This window comes from Pecten maximus, chromosome 12, assembly GCF_902652985.1.
Source record: "Pecten maximus chromosome 12, xPecMax1.1, whole genome shotgun sequence".
NCBI classification, from domain to species: domain Eukaryota; kingdom Metazoa; phylum Mollusca; class Bivalvia; order Pectinida; family Pectinidae; genus Pecten; species Pecten maximus.
The window spans coordinates 12,425,253-12,444,863 of NC_047026.1; positions in this window are offsets into that span (position 1 = coordinate 12,425,253).

Consider the following 19,611-nt stretch of genomic DNA (forward strand, 5'->3'; position numbering starts at 1 on the left):
GTTCAATCTTGCATACACAGGGGCACGTTTCAAAAGTCTATTTTTCAGTTGGTTGGTTGTTCCCTATAAATCATGTGGGCACGTTCATAATCTAACTCACAGCGTCTAACGAGAGGCATACAGAAGCAATACACATTTGACAGAACTCACAATCTTCCTCGTCGGGTCTAATGTGAGACAGTGTCGACGGATTCATTCAGACATTTAGAAAAATTAAGATCGTGGCCATAATCAACCAGAGGAAAACGAAGACTTTTATGAATCTTGTAATGGGATAGGGACAGTAGGTACAACTGTTACACCCTACATACAGGTATTATTATTATCAATTAGGGTAAATAAAATAGACTACTTACGTATTCCTCGATCGCCCCTTTCTTTGGATCTTACTCTACAATAATGAACAGTTGCATGTTATTAAATCATATTTACATTCCGAGTGTTGATTACAACGAACAATTGACCATGAAAACACTATGAATGCAGTATGAAAACATTGTGTCACGTGCTGATTTTCAACATATTGCAACAGTTATGTATAATACGTCTGCAAAATGGTTTCCGTTCCCATTTCCGTGAATTTTGTTTTGTTTTGTTTGCCATCTATTCATATAAAATAATTCTAACATGTTAACACAAATTATTGTATTTGTCGTCTTGTTGTTTTGAATAAAGAGAAAAAAAAAAAAAAAAAAGTCAGCAGTAGGTAGCACACCACAGTAAGACAGCCTGGCCATGGGCAATTTTTTTGTTAAGCAAATAACTCCTGTATTATGATATGTATAAAAAATGAAAAAATAAATGTACACTATAATTGGTATATCCAGTATGAAGTAGTACATACAGGCTTCACATTTATTAAAACAAAAATCAATAAATTGGTTCCGGATTTTAAATATCCGGATTTTCCGAACGTGTGTTTACACAGGAAATTTAGTTTCGCCTACAGCGCAAAATGGAAGCCCACAGAAAAGGTAAGATAGCGGAAAAACTTAATTTACAACATATGTCCAAACAAGATTAATTCTGTCTTTGGGATAGAGATATTTAATTTTAAATAGGTTTCAGAAAAAAAATTGTGTAGAGAATTGTGCCATTTTGGGTCAAATATCATAATATTTTGCAATTTTTGAGAATTTTTTAAGCTGTTACCATGGTATTCACAGCTCTAAAAATCACAGAAAATATCAGTTTACTTATCCTTCAGAGCTCTATTAAAATTGCAAATGTTGTACAGATTTCAAATATATATACTTTATTAGAGGTTATATGTAAGGTTAACTGGCAATGTTTACATATCTAAAGCATGTGCCATATTTTTCAGAATTTGGCATTTTTACTGTACACTGCTACCGTAGCTTACTACATTTCTTTCTTAGTGCGCTTACGCCATTGAATCCTTACATTGTAAATAGAAAACATCTACACGGTAACATGAGATGTGGATCGGATATCCAAAACAAAGACATACAAAAAATATGTCAGCGGTATCTATATTATTTTTACAAAAGCTACTTTTACAGAAAGAAGACAGACCCGGTTTTGAATCAGAACAAGCAGAATACATTTTCATCTATCCTGCAGCAATACAGAAACGATAAATTGTTGGAGTTACCTGAACAGGCATACAGATAAGACGATGGCTGCCAAAAGAGAAACTGCCGCAACTGTTGCCAGGATAGGTATGACGAATACAGTATTCCTTTCTTTATCACCATTTGTAGCTGAAAGGTAAACAAGGCTTCCTTACATTGTGATATGAATTGAATTGATTAAAAACGGTATGAAATATATTCTAACAAGAATAAATTGCGTTATTTAGGTTTTCCACTACTTTTTCCATGAAAAAAAGAGGAAACAATTTGATAACGGGAGTCTGACAGACGGAACCAAATTTAATACCAACTATTGAAAATTTCAATACTTCCTATATACAGATATCCAGCGGCCTTTAAAATCAATGCATATTTAATAACGAAGGAAGGCGGTATATGACGCGATTACAAATTCACTATAATATAAATGCCGTACCGTTCTCTACAAGGTTGACAGAGAAAACGTAAAGGAAGGACTAATGTGGGTTTGATATAGCCTGTGTCTAACGTATCACGTCAAAATTTAATTTAATTCGGCTGATGTACATTTCATCAGATAACATAAGGTATGAAATTGATAACGTAATTTGACGACATCTGCCATAGAAATCTAGGTGAAACCGGGCTAAGTCACATTTTCAAATATAGAATCAATATAAGGTCGTGACAACGGAAACACTAGGCATATAAACAAGCATCGAATACGTATGAATTTCTAGCGCACAAACTTACTTTCGGTGCATGTAATTTCATCTCCGTTCCAATATGAAGTAGTTTCATTTTCATATCTGCAGACGTTGTTTTCAGCACAGATCAAACCTCCCATACATTCTGTCCTTTTTGTACATTTCTCGTTGAAATCCAGTTCTATCATAAATCAAATGTATATTTAATAAAAAAAATGAACTGGTTTCGTTTTGACATTTGCAGACATCGACATCATCTGTGCATATCAGATCCTTGACACAAATCAGCTGATTTATGAAGACCAACTCAATATATCATTATGTTAAAGAATCCAAAAGCTGATTTTATTTCTTCTTATTTCAATTACTTTTGTTCGATATTGTACTAGTAACTGGAATCAGCGAATGTCCAGGAAACACTTATACAGCGTAAAGTCATTAATTTAATGTGGATTTCCATTGATGACGTTCGAAATATATATTTAAACATGCGTTATATATATATCTATTGAGGGTGTTTATCTTGCATTTAAAGTAACATTGGATTATACTGATATCTACACTAGAGTGAATGTAATTTGGCTGATAGATGTTTATTGATACGCACTGATAAAAAAAATACTGTCAATTCCATGTGCAAATAATACATGCAGTCAAAAAAAAAATCAGCTTTTTTTTATCCAGAGGAAAGTTGAAATACATGTGTATTGATTTCGGTTGATATCTATATCAATCAAATACATATCGTTTACTTTATAACCCCCGGGGTGTTATTAAGCATTCAAAAATAATCAGGTCGTTCACTTTCCATGCAATTCAACATGAATTGGTTACATGCTTTTCATCACATACATCAAGCTCCTTATTTATACACACCACATAAAACAAACAAAAACATGTTCGTGTCTAAAGGCACATAAGCCATATCAAACAAACTTACTTTCGGAACATGCATTTTCATCTCCGTTCCAATATGTAGTGGTTTCATTTTCACATCTGCAGACATTGTTTACAGCACAGATCAAACTTCTCATACATTCTGTCCTGTTTGTACATGTCTCGTTGAAATCCAGTTCTATGTTTATCAAAGAAATATTTATTATTTCAAAAGATAATGGAAAATCTAAAAGAATTATCACACTTATCAAACTTATCCCGTACACAAAATTACGATTGACATGAACAATAGACAAATCTGCACAAGTATTACGTTACATTGAAAGGGGGAACGGTACAGGAACGGGAATCGCCCTGGTAAACAACACAAAGTCATAGTTTTTTGATATATGATGTCGAAATACGCATTCCCAGTAATATCTATGTAAACAGTGAAAATGACATGAACATACTTTTTGTACATTTTATTGTGTCATAATTCCAAAATTAACTGATGTCATCTTCACATTTGCAGACAACATGTTTTAATCATCAAACCTCATTAAAGAGCCCAATCATCATTGTAACTATGCTACCTATAGGAAGAAAGATCATCTCAGATCGGAGGAGGTCATAAAATAAAATATTCCGTTATAAAAGATTAAGCAAAACACGTGCATATATTCATCAAAATAGCATAGTCATAATAAAAGCTTATAACCTTGATTTTTTTCACATATGAAATAAACTGAGAATATCTAAATGATTTCCCTTACATTCCAAAATTAACTGTTCTTTCGTATTTTCATTTTTAGATAACATCTTTGCAAATCAAATTATCCTAATATCCTGTATTTATATCACATTTTTCGTCTTAACTCGTAACTTAACTTCTTGTCAAATTAATAAGATGTTCACGTGGTATAAAAGCTTGAATATCAAAACATGAGCAAAACAAAGAGAGAAAATCGTAAATCAAGTCGAACAGGAAGAGAGAATCTTCCATCTTAAATATACTTACTTTGTGTACATTTCATTTGGTCAGCATTCCAAAATGAAGTAGTGTCGTCTCCACATTTGCAGACATTGTCATTACAAATCAAACCGTTTTTACAGCCTGTTTTGTTATCGCATTTCTCGTTGTAAATGTGTTCTAAAAATAAAGTAAATATTAAGATTAAAAGGAGGATTAGATATAGACACAAACTACTGGTGTAATTCATCTCACCTCATCAAACAAACTACTGGTGTAATTCATCTCACCTCATCAAACAAACTACTTGTGTAATATATCTCACTTCATCAAACAAACTACTGGTGTAATTCATCTCACCTCATCAAACAAACTACTGGTGTAATTCATCTCAACTCATCAAACAAACTACTGGTGTAATATATCTCACTTCATCAAACAAACTACTGGTGTAATATATCTCACATCATCAAACAAACTACTGGTGTAATAATCTCACTTCATCAAACAAACTACTGGTGTAATATATCTCACTTCATCAACAAACTACTGGTTTAATAATCTCACTTCATCAAACAAACTACTGGTGTAATATATCTCACCTCATCAAACAAACTACTGGTGTAATATATCTCACATCATATAACAAACTACTGGTGTAATATATCTCACTTCATCAAACAAACTACTGGTGTAATATACTTCACTTCATCAAACAAACTACAGGTGTAAAGAATCTCACTTCATCAAACAAACTACTGGTGTAATATATCTCACTTCATATAACAAACTACTGGTGTAATATATCTCATCTCATCAAACAAACTACTGGTGTAATATATCTCACTTCATCAAACAAACTACTGGTGTAATATATCTCACTTCATCAAACAAACTACTGGTGTAATATACTTCACTTCATCAAACAAACTACTGGTGTAAAATATCTCACTTCATCAAACAAACTACTGGTGTAATATATCTCACTTCATCAAACAAACTACTGGTGTAACATATCTCACTTCATCAAACAAACTACTGGTGTAACATATCTCACTTCATATAACAAACTACTGGTGTAATATATCTCACCTCATCAAACAAACTACTGGTGTAACATATCTCACTTCATATAACAAACTACTGGTGTAATATATCTCACTTCATATAACAAACTACTGGTGTAATATATCTCACCTCATCAAACAAACTACTGGTGTAATATATCTCACTTCATCAAACAAACTACTGGTGTAATATATCTCACTTCATATAACAAACTACTGGTGTAATATATCTCACCTCATCAAACAAACTACTGGTGTAATATATCTTACTTCATCAAACAAACTACTGGTGTAATATATCTCACCTCATCAAACAAACTACTGGTGTAATATATCTCACTTCATATAACAAACTACTGGTGTAATATATCTCACTTCATATAACAAACTACTGGTGTAATAATCTCACTTCATCAAACAAACTACTGGTGTAATATATCTCACTTCATCAAACAAACTACTGGTGTAATATATCTCACCTCATCAAACAAACTACTGGTGTAATATATCTCACTTCATATAACAAAATACTGGTGTAATATATCTCACTTCATCAAACAAACTGCTGGTGTAATATATCTCACTTCATCAAACAAACTACTGGTGTAATATATCTCACTTCATCAAACAAACTACTGGTGTAATATATCTCACTTCATCAAACAAACTACTGATGTAATATATCTCACTTCATCAACAAACTACTGGTGTAATATACCTCACTTCATCAACAAACTACTGGTGTAATATATCTCACCTCATCAAACAAACTACTGGTGTAATATATCTCACTTCATCAACAAACTACTGGTTTAATATATCTCACTTCATCAAACAAACTACTGGTGTAATATATCTCACTTCATCAACAAACTACTGGTGTAATATATCTCACTTCATCAAACAAACTACTGGTGTAATATATCTCACTTCATATAACAAACTACTGGTGTAATATATCTCACTTCATCAAACAAACTACTGGTGTAATATATCTCACTTCATCAAACAAACTACTGGTGTAATATATCTCACCTCATCAAACAAACTACTGGTGTAATATATCTCACTTCATATAACAAAATACTGGTGTAATATATCTCACTTCATCAAACAAACTGCTGGTGTAATATATCTCACTTCATCAAACAAACTACTGGTGTAATATATCTCACTTCATCAAACAAACTACTGATGTAATATATCTCACTTCATCAACAAACTACTGGTGTAATATACCTCACTTCATCAACAAACTACTGGTGTAATATATCTCACCTCATCAAACAAACTACTGGTGTAATATATCTCACTTCATCAACAAACTACTGGTTTAATATATCTCACTTCATCAAACAAACTACTGGTGTAATATATCTCACTTCATCAACAAACTACTGGTGTAATATATCTCACTTCATCAAACAAACTACTGGTGTAATATATCTCACTTCATATAACAAACTACTGGTGTAACATATCTCACTTCATCAAACAAACTACTGGTGTAATATATCTCACTTCATATAACAAACTACTGGTGTAATATAGCTCACTTCATCAAACAAACTACTGGTGTAAATAATCTCACTTCATCAAACAAACTACTGGTGTAATATATCTCACTTCATCAACAAACTACTGGTGTAATATATCTCACTTCATCAAACAAACTACTGGTGTAAATAATCTCACTTCATCAAACAAACTACTGGTGTAAAATATCTCACTTCATATAACAAACTACTGGTGTAATATATCTCACTTCATCAAACAAACTACTGGTGTAAAGAATCTCACTTCATCAAACAAACTACTGGTGTAATATATCTCACTTCATCAAACAAACTACTGGTGTAATATATCTCACTTCATCAAACAAACTACTGGTGTAATATATCTCACTTCATCAAACAAACTACTGGTGTAATATATCTCACTTCATCAAACAAACTACTGGTGTAATATATCTCATTTCATCAAACAAACTACTGGTGTAATATATCTCACCTCATCAAACAAACTACTGGTGTAATATATCTCACTTCATCAAACAAACTACTGGTGTAATATATCTCACTTCATCAAACAAACTACTGGTGTAATATATCTCACTTCATCAAACAAACTACTGGGGTAATATGTCTCACTTCATCAAACAAACTACTGGTGTAATATACTTCACATCATATAACTAACTACTGGTGTAAAGAATATCCCTTCATCAAACAAACTACTGGTGTAATATATCTCACTTCATCAAACAAACTACTGGTGTAATATATCTCACTTCATCAAACAAACTACTGGTGTAATATATCTCACTTCATCAAACAAACTACTGGGGTAATATATCTCACTTCATCAAACAAACTGCTGGTGTAATATATCTCACTTCATCAAACAAACTACTGGTGTAATATATCTCACTTCATCAAACAAACTACTGGTGTAAAGAATCTCACTTCATCAAACAAACTACTGGTGTAATATATCTCACCTCATATAACAAACTACTGGTGTAATATATCTCACTTCATCAAACAAACTGCTGGTGTAATATATCTCTCTTCATCAAACAAACTACTGGTGTAATATATCTCACTTCATCAAACAAACTACTGGTGTAATATATCTCACTTCATCAAACAAACTACTGGTGTAATAATCTCACTTCATCAAACAAACTACTGGTGTAATATATCTCACTTCATCAAACAAACTACTGGTGTAATATATCTCACTTCATCAAACAAACTACTGGTGTAATATATCTCACTTCATCAAACAAACTACTGGTGTAATATATCTCACTTCATCAAACAAACTACTGGTGTAATATATCTGACTTCATCAAACAAACTACTGGTGTAATAATCTCACTTCATCAAACAAACTACTGGTGTAATATATCTCACTTCATCAAACAAACTACTGGTGTAATATATCTCACTTCATCAAACAAACTACTGGGGTAATATATCTCACTTCATCAAACAAACTGCTGGTGTAATATATCTCACTTCATCAAACAAACTACTGGTGTAATATATCTCACTTCATCAAACAAACTACTGGTGTAAAGAATCTCACTTCATCAAACAAACTACTGGTGTAATATATCTCACCTCATATAACAAACTACTGGTGTAATATATCTCACTTCATCAAACAAACTGCTGGTGTAATATATCTCACTTCATCAAACAAACTACTGGTGTAATATATCTCACTTCATCAAACAAACTACTGGTGTAATATATCTCACTTCATCAAACAAACTACTGGTGTAATAATCTCACTTCATCAAACAAACTACTGGTGTAATATATCTCACTTCATCAAACAAACTACTGGTGTAATATATCTCACTTCATCAAACAAACTACTGGTGTAATATATCTCACTTCATCAAACAAACTACTGGTGTAATATATCTCACTTCATCAAACAAACTACTGGTGTAATATATCTGACTTCATCAAACAAACTACTGGTGTAATAATCTGACTTCATCAAACAAACTACTGGTGTAATATATCTCACTTCATCAAACAAACTACTGGTGTAATATATCTCACTTCATCAAACAAACTACTGGTGTAATAATCTCACTTCATCAAACAAACTACTGGTGTATTATATCTCACTTCATCAAACAAACTACTGGTGTAATATATCTCACTTCATCAAACAAACTACTGGTGTAATATATCTCACTTCATCAAACAAACTACTGGTGTAATATATCTCACTTCATCAAACAAACTACTGGTGTAATATATCTGACTTCATCAAACAAACTACTGGTGTAATAATCTGACTTCATCAAACAAACTACTGGTGTAATATATCTCACTTCATCAAACAAACTACTGGTGTAATATATCTCACTTCATCAAACAAACTACTGGTGTAATATATCTCATTTCATCAAACAAACTACTGGTGTAATATATCTCACTTCATCAAACAAACTACTGGTGTAAAATATCTCACTTCATCAAACAAACTACTGGTGTAAAATATCTCACTTCATCAAACAAACTACTGGTGTAATATATCTCACTTCATCAAACAAACTACTGGTGTAATATATCTCACTTCATCAAACAAACTACTGGTGTAAAATATCTCACTTCATCAAACAAACTACTGGTGTAATATATCTCACTTCATCAAACAAACTACTGGTGTACTATTTCTCTTTTCACCAAAGAAACTACGTATACTGGTGTAATCTATTTCAATTCATAAAGGAAACCACTTGTAACTAGGAAGGCTGATTTAATAAAAGAGTACGTCAGTTATTAAATGATTGCCGTTCATCTGTTTATATCATTGATAGTTTATGATCCTACTGACTTTAGATAAAAGTTACTCCCTTTGGATTAATACAAGTATTACTAGTTATATAGTTTGGAGAAAAAAGTTTATACAAATACAATTGATTTCAATCAATACAAATGTTTATTGCACAAATTTAGAAACCTAAGTTATTGGATATTGTATATAATAGCTAAATCATGTTCAAACTTATTTCGCAGAAAACGCGTTCGTTTTCTTACAGGGTTTGATGTTCCTCTATAGTCTCTTTGAATGATAGGGTCCAATCCGATATAACATGTTTTGGGAAATATTAAGTTTTCCTGATTTAAAGTATATAAGAAGAAAACACACCATATTTTGATATTTGGTCTTTTCGGTCCCTTGCGTTTCGATTTTGGTGGATAGATCTACTGTTACTTACAAAATGGACGGTCAATAGTGTGCAATTTTGACCAGAGTAAAGCAAGGTCTATACGGACGTAATAGAACACCGATATGGGACTAAATAGATGTTTTGGGGGTAAATAGATATCTCAATTATCTATATGTGGAAGGTAGTTGCTATGTCACCCCCGGTTTTTATGTGTTTGCACCAAAATCTTTTTTTTTTTTTTTTTTAATTTTTAATTTTTAAGACATTTTTAATACATGAATACATGAATAATCACACACACACACACACACATACATACATCGATTCCAATCGGTATGTTTTTCACACTATCATTTTCACCATCATCACAAACTGTCTTTCATCATCATCATCATCATCATCATCATCATCATCATCATCATCATTATCATCATCATAATCATCATCAAACTCTCATCATCATATCATCATTACATTATCAAACTAATCATAACCATTATCTTATCGTCAAACTAATCTTCATAGCATCATCATCATCATCACAATCAACATTATAATCATAATATCACAATCATCTCATTATCATAGTATCTTCATCAACATCATATTCTCATCATCATACTAATCATCACAATCTTATCATCATAATCTTTTCATAATATCATCATCATTTTCATCATCATCATGGTCATCATCATTCAAATCATCATAATTATCATCATTATAATCATCATCATTATAATCATCATCATCATGGTCATCATCATTCAAATCATCATAATTATCATCATCATAATTATCATCATAGTAATCATCATCATGCAATCATCAAAATCTCATCATAATCTCATCATTTTTTCATCATCATCGTCTTCAACAAAACATCACAATCATCATCACATTATCAAACTAATCGTCATAGTATCTTCATCATCGTCCATGAACCATCATCATCATCATCATCATCATCAATAATCACAATCATCATATCATTTTCAACAAACATTTCCATCATTGTTTTCAAACAACCATCATCATCATCATACTCAGCAATAACAGTCATATATCATCATCCATCAACAGATCATCATCTTCATCATACATACTCATAATCATGAATATAATGACAAACATATATACAGAACATACACACATCCTCATACACCGACACAGAATATACAAACACACACAAACATATTCAGTTTCCTGGTAGCCTGATCAATCATGTCAAGGGCTAAGTATCTGTGTTGGTCATATCAACTCTTTCCACATCAACAGAGTCATTGACATGATTGACCAGGCTCCACACTGATTCAGTCGATTACATCTATCATATCCTCTCACAAAAAAAAGGTAAATAAAAATAAAAAAGCAAAACAACATACTGTACATCACATTCAAAACAATCTCATTCACGTACACATATGAGAGAGAGAGAGAGGAGAGAGAGAGAGGAGAGAGAGAGAGAGAGAGAGAGAGAGGAGAGAGAGAGAGAGAGAGAGAGAGAGAGAGAGAGAGAGAGAGAGAGCTGGGCTAGTCAATACAATGTTAGGAATAGAGTGAGCAAAGTATCTTTATTAAGGGTTCTAGACAGAAAAAGAAAGAAACAAAAATAACACATGATGGAGATACAAGAAAGAGAAACTTTTATCAGTAATTAAATGGAATAATTAGATTTAGGGTATATGAAATAATTAACTGGCTGCAATTTCTAAAAGTGGTTTCCATTTTCTCCATTCATTGTCCAATATTGCTTTTGCCTGCTCTCCTTTACTATTAGCTATATATTTCTGTAATATGTAATAATCTTTCAAATAATTAATCAGAGCATCTGGACTTAAAGTTTTATGTAAACATCTTGTCCTATATATATAAAATTTAATGATAATTAATACTTCATTATCAAGTGCGTTACCTATGGCAGACTCATTATTTATAAATAAGCCAAAAATGAAAGTTTTTTTATTAAATGAGAACGGAATAAAAAATGCATCTAACAGAGTTTCGATACTTTGTAAAAAACTCTGCACCTCTCGACATTCCCACATGATATGTAGTATTGTTTCTCGTTCTTGATTGCAGAGTGTACAAAATGGGTTGTTCACTAGCCCTACTTTAAACATTAAGGAATTTGTAGTTAAAATATGGTGGACTAATCTGTACTGAAACCATTGCAGTTTTGTATTCTTTGTCGCCCTGAAAATATTTTTATAAATCACTCCCCAGTTTAAATCATTTAATTCCATTATGGCTTCCCATTTGTTCCTACCAGTCGAAGCAATATTATTTTTCACCATAAGATTATATATATCTTTTGTTCCTTTTGTCTTCTTTATGAAACAATCAATATTACTTGGAATTATCGGATAAAGCAATTTATAATTTTCAAAATCATCCCTTGCTAAGTATGTTTTAATAGCAGATATTACACCTTGATATTGGAGAAAGTGTGTATTTATTCGATAAATTTGAATAAATTCTTGGAGTGTGTAGAAAGTATAGGTATTATTATCTTTAACAAGATCATCTACTATTGTTACCCCTTTATTATACCAGGTCTTGAAAAAAATACTTCTTTTTCCAATGGTTAAGTCTTTATTATACCATAATGGGGTTTTCCAGATATTTTTCTTCTTAATTTGTTTTACCCTATCACATTCATCAAATCTTATCCAAGCTCGAAAGACATCCTTCCAAAAACTGTTTTTACATTTCTTTAGACACTCCCGAATATATTCATTACCACAGGTGGATAGCATATGTAGATCAATAATAGTTTTTAAAATGACTTGCCATTTACCTGACTTCTGAAATAGCCTTCTTACCCATCCTAGCTTCAAAGAATCAATAAAAAGTCTAATATCTACCATTTTGAGTCCTCCATCACAGTAATCCTGTATTAATACATCCCTTTTTATTTTGTCTGTTTTACTATTCCACAAAAAATTAAAAAGTATCTGGCTAAGATTATTCAAAAAGTGATTGTCTGGATTTGGCAATGACATAAATAAATGATTCAATTGAGATAACAACAGAGTTTTGATGAGATGAATTCTACCTATTGGAGTAAGTAATCTCCTACTCCATATCTTAATAATAGATTTAAGTTTGATCAACTTTTTGTCAAAGTTTAATTTGGGAATTTCATGAAGATTAACACTAAATTCTATGCCAAGAAGGGTAAATTTTGCCATTCCCCATTTTAATTTTAACTCTGGCAGAAAAGTATCTTCACTATATATTTTACTCCCTATCCAAATCACCTGTGTTTTGTCTATATTCAATTTCAAACCAGAGATTTTTGCAAAGGTATTCAATTCAAAAATGGACTCCCTTAACGAATTTTCTGAACCATCTAATATCAGAGAGGTATCATCAGCATACTGTGAGATTAGGATTGGAGTGTTCCTAACATTTATGCCTTTAATTCTACTGTTATTTTTTAGTCTAATACTCAAAATTTCTACACAAAGGATAAAGATATATGGAGCGATTGGATCCCCTTGCCGACAGCCTCTTTTAATATTAAGGAAAGATGACAAATTGCCCCCTTGATTTACAGTAGCATTTACATTATTATGCAGTACTTTTATCCAGTTTTGTATGTCAGGACCAAAATTGAAAAATTTGAAAACCTTATCAATAAATCTCCAAGAAACAGAATCAAAAGCTTTTTCAAAATCTATCATTAATAACATTCCTGGAATATTGTTTTCCTCAGCATATTGCATAACATCATAAACTAATCTAGTGTTTTCCCCAATAAATCGGCCAGAAAGAAAACCTGTTTGATCATCACTTATGAGTTTATCTAAAACATTTCTAATTCTATTTGCTATAGATCCAATGGCAATTTTATAGACTATATTTAATAATGTTATGGGTCGCCAATTTTTCAAAAACTGTCTAGGTTTATCCCCCTTAGGAATACACGTAATTATACCTTGTCTTTGTGTAACTGATAACATACCTTTCTTATATCCAAAATTTATAGACCTTATAATAAAAACCCCTAGATATTTCCAAAAGCACTTAAAAAATTCCACAGTGAAGCCATCTGAACCAGGGCTCTTATTATTTTTCATGTTCTTCAAAGTTTTTGCTGCCTCATCAATAGAAATAATGCCTTCTAAGCTTTCAGAATCACCATGATCTAATTTTCTTACACTAAAAGTATCTAAAAAATCCATCAAATTTACATCTTCAATTGTTTCATTGTCTGCATATAATTTTTCATAAAATGAACGAATCTCTTCAAGAATATCATCCTGCTTCGAAATAACTACATTATTCTCTTTCTCAATTTTTGGTATTATTTTGGATGTGAAATTCCTATTTTCTAGATTAAAAAAATAACTTGTCGGTTTTTCTCCTTCTTCTTGCCATTTTGCCCTAGACCTTACAAAACTGCCCTTAATCCTATTAAGCCTGATATTTTCTAATTCCTTTTTCTTTCTTTCAAGTTCTTCCACATCTACCTGTTCCTGCTCTTCAATATCTTGAATGGCTTGTCTTACGTTGTTTTCAGTCTGAGTTTGTTGTTTCTTTCTATAAGATGAATAAGATATTGTTTTCCCCCTAATTTCCATTAACAAAATTTCAAGAAAGAGTTGATCATTAATTACATACTGTAAATCTGTATCAGGAATGTTGGCAATACTGTTAAGGTTGTAAACTGGAAGACAATATTGAGTTTTTATATCCAAAATAGTTTTTTTAACTAGTTGTAAATATTCTTCATGGTATAATAAGGATGTGTTAAATTTCCAAAGCCCCCTCCCCCGTCTGAATTCGTTAAATTTTAAATTTACTGTTGGGAATGAATGGTCTGACCTATATCCAGATTCTATACCTGAGCTATTGACACTAGATAACAGATTGTCTGATAAAAGGAAAAAATCCAATCTAGCCTGTTTAATTGGGGTTTTCTTCCTCCACGTATACCTTCTACTATCAGAATGTAACTCCCTATAAATATCAACTAATGAGTAGTTTTCAATAATTTCCAAAACTTTCTCTCTGGCTTTCCGGTTATTGATAGATTTGTAGCTACTGTCATAATCGAACTCTGGGTTTAAGACCAAATTAAAATCTCCACATATTATATAGTTTTCATTCCCAAATTCTTCAATAGTGTCAGTTAATATTTCATAAAATCTTGGAGTATCAGAGTTAGGTCCATAGAGTGTAATTAAAGTAAGTCTAAAACCTTCTAATAAAATATCTAGAGCCAGAAAATTACCTGTCAAGTCCTTTTTTTCTCTTTTTACCTTAATTTCCGAATTATTATTTAATAATATTGCTACACCTCTGGCGTTAGATTTGAAAGAGTTAAAATAACAATCGAAACCCCATTCATTTCTGATAAAGTTCTGGTTTTCTTCAGTAAAATGGGTATCTTGCAAGCAATATATACTACATTTCTTAGATCTCAAGTAAGAAAACACATCCTTTCTCTTAAAGTTATCCCCAAGACCCTGACAGTTTGCAGAAAGAATAGATATACACTCCATCATGTAACGTTGAGTTTTCCACTTGTCATTACTAAACATGCATTATCTAACCCAGAAATAGAAAAAGAACAAAGAGAAAGAAACAGAGACAGAAGCAACAAGTTAAAATTCATAATATTGGTCGAAGACCTATACAACTGCTAACTCACGCAATATTAATATACCAAAATCTTAGCGACACCTACCGGTGTCGGAGAATTCCACGTTTTCATATCGTAGTGCGCTCTGGCCCTCCATCAGACATGGTGTTAGGGCAGGAGGAAACTCGGGCTAGTTAACAAGAAGCGGTTTCGCGAATTTTACTACCTATGAACTACTGTAATAATACGCGGACTTCTTTTGATCGTGAAAATTTCCCCCACGCATATTATTTTGATATTGCGTAATCTTGAACTACAAGCGAAAGTGGATCGATCGCGAAAATTATTCCCAAGCGTATAGTTTACATATTGAAATCGCGAAATTAACCCCCCGCGAAAATAATCACGTTTACAGTAGGTTGGACTTGGAAACCGCGGAATAGTAGCACCGTGGAATTCATCTGCTTACCGTAATGCATTTTTATTCGGAGGATTTAATTTTCACGCCTACTCATCAGGTCCATTCGCGAATTGAAGACTTCCGTAAATATATTTGTCACGGATGATTTTTATGATTTTTGAAGTAACATTATCTCGATCGCCGTTTAAAGTATCCAGGAAATCATTACATTCGCAACCAATATCCTCTGGATATCGTATCGTTATTAAAATCTATCAGACAGAATTATAGACATATTCTGACAATACTGAAATTCGCAATAAATGAATCACAACCATCGTTTGGAATTGATAACGTCACAATTAAGTAAATGATTCTGAAGTCATCGAAATTAACAAAATATGTACATGTATATAATATAATCATCCTTGAAACAAGCTACATCATGGAGACTGTGTTGGCATGGGGTTAAAACAACTGTGTAGTATGAGGACGTTTGTCATGGGGAAACCAACAGAAGGAAGACAAAATAAAAGATAGAAAGGGAAATAAAACAAATAAAGTTAAAGATCTTTAGAGTGGAAATGGGGACAAATCTATTTGGTTCTCCTCAATGCTAACTTTGTAGATGCAAGGGTCCACCTTACAATCGTCGCTTTGTATTGGCTAAAACATCTGCGTAGTAATTTCTTTGCAAAAAGAGATTTTAAAAAGAGTGACTTTAATTTTAATTTCAATGATTTTGCACAACAGAGCCATAACTTACGGACCGAGAGTAGAATTTCCTTTTTTTATTTTAAATCTATCCTTAAAGTCATTGCAGAACCTCAATAGACATTACGTAATTGTTTCTGACTTCAATAAATTGTAACGTTAACCAAGACAATGTCATGGATATAAGTTTTAACCAAGTCAATGTCATGGATATCAGTTTTAACCAAGTCAATGTCATGGATATAAGTTTTAACCAAGTCAATGTCATGGATATAAGTTTTAACCAAGTCAATGTCATGGATATAAGGTTTTAACCAAGTCAATGTCATGGATACAAGGTTTTAACCAAGTCAATGTCATGGATATAAGGTTTTAACCAAGTCAATGTCATGGATATAAGGTTTTAACCAAGTAAATGTCATAGATATAAGTTTTAACCAAGTCAATGTCATGGATATAAGTTTTAACAAAGTCAATGTCATGGATATCAGTTTTAACTAAATCAATGTCATGGATATAAGGTTTTAACCAAGTCAATGTCATGGATATAAGTTTTAATCAAGTCAATGTCATGGATATAAGTTTTAACCAAGTCAATGTCATGGATATAAGTTTTAACCAAGTCAATGTCATGGATATAAGGTTTTAACTAAATCAATGTCACGGATATAAGGTTTTAACCAAGTCAATGTCATGGATATAAGTTTTAACCAAGTCAATATCATGGATATATGTTTTAACTAAATTAATGTCATGGATATCAGTTTTAACCAAGTCATTGTCATGGATATAAGGTTTTAACCAAGTCAATGTCATGGATATCAGTTTTAACTAAATCAATGTCATGGATATAAGTTTTAACCAAGTCAAATTCGTGGATATAAGTTTTAATCAAGTCAATGTCATGGATATAAGTTTTAACTAAATCAATGTCATGGATATAAGTTTTAACCAAGTCAAATTCGTGGATATAAGTTTTAACCAAGTAAATGTCATGGATATAAGTTTTAACCAAGTAAATATCAATCATGGATATAAGTTTTAACCAAGTAAATGTCATGGATATAAGTTTTAACCAAGTCAGTGTCATGGATATAAGGTTTTAACCAAGTCAATGTCATGGATAAAAGTTTTAACCAAGTCAATGTCATAGATATAAGGTTTTAACCAAGTCAATGTCATGGATATAAGTTTTAACCAAGTAAATGCCATGGATATAAGGTTTTAACCAAGTCAATGTCATAGATATAAGGTTTTAACCAAGTCAATGTCATGGATATAAGGTTTTAACCCAGTCAATGTCATGGATATAAGGTTTTAACCAAGTCAATGTCATAGATATAAGGTTTTAACCAAGTCATTGTCATGGATATAAGTTTTAACCAAGTCAATGTCATGGAAACAAGGTTTGAACCAAGTCAATGTCATGGATATAAGGTTTTAACCAAGTCAATGTCATGGATATAAGTTTTAACCAAGTCAATGTCATAGATATAAGGTTTTAACCAAGTCAATGTCATGGATATAAGGTTTTAACCCAGTAAATGTCATGGATATAAGTTTTAACCAAGTCAATGTCATGGATATAAGTTTTAACCAAGTCCATGTCATGGATATAAGTTTTAACCCAGTCAATGTCATGGATATAAGTTTTAACCAAGTCAATGTCATGGATATAAGTTTTAACCAAGTCAATGTCGTGGATATAAGTTTTAACCAAGTCAATGTCATGGATATAAGGTTTTAACCCAGTAAATGTCATGGAGATAAGGTTTTAACCCAGTAAATGTCATGGAAATAAGGTTTTAACCAAGTCAATGTCATGGATATAAGGTTTTAACCAAGTCAATGTCATGGATATAAGTTTTAACCAAGTCAATGTCATGGATACAAGGTTTTAACCAAGTCAATGTCATAGATATAAGGTTTTAATCAAGTCGATGTCATGGATATAAGTTTTAACCAAGTCAATGTCATGGATACAAGGTTTTAACCCAGTCAATGTCATGGATATAAGGTTTTAACCAAGTTAATGTCATGGATATAAGGTTTTAACCAAGTAAATGTCATGGATATAAGTTTTAATCAAGTCAATGTCATGGATATAAGTTTTAACCAAGTCAATGTCATGGATATAAGGTTTTAACCCAGTAAATGTCATGGATATAAGGTTTTAACCAAGTCAATGTCATGGATATAAGTTTTAACCAAGTCAATGTCATAGATATAAGGTTTTAACCAAGTCAATGTCATGGAAATAAGTTTGATAAATTGTTTACCTTTTTGAATACAGTTAATTATGGCTTCATTTCCACAATTTTGACACTCCTGGTTACTTCTAAGACAATCGGAAAGGTGTTTCTCATCACCACTGCAATTAAACTGGACATGATCCCATATAGTTTGGTCTGGGTTGAAGGCTTCAGTCTCCTTTAACTTGCCCGATCTGTAGATACAAAACAGCGAGACAAATCAGACAGTAGTTATACTTTGTCTGGATGACATATTACCATAATGTTTTTGCTATTTTCTACAGCTACCTTTTCTCTCTATTTATAATTTGTCATTTCAAAAACATTGTCATTTTCACTCGAAAATAAATTCGAAGAGCGAAGATTAGTTAGAAAGAATGCATACAGAAACTACAAATGTTGACCCCCCCCCCCCCCCCCCCCCCCCCCCAAAAAAAAAAAAAAACCCCCTTCATATCAAAGGCGACTACGTAACAAGAGGTCCAGGGGGCTTAACGGTCACCAGAGTTCCGATCTGTCCACTGATCAACGATTTTTTACTTTTTAACCAACATTAAATACATCTCGGCCTTTTAACTTTTAAAGTAGGTCAAGGTAGTTCACTTAAACAAACATGGTAGGCCTTCATCCCAGCAATGCTAATCGCTCAATACTATGACCCTGGGCCCTTTGGTTATTGAGGGAAAAAGTTGATTTAATTCAGATCTTAAGACATCTGATCCCTGTGATCCTGAAAGTAGGTCAAGGTCATTC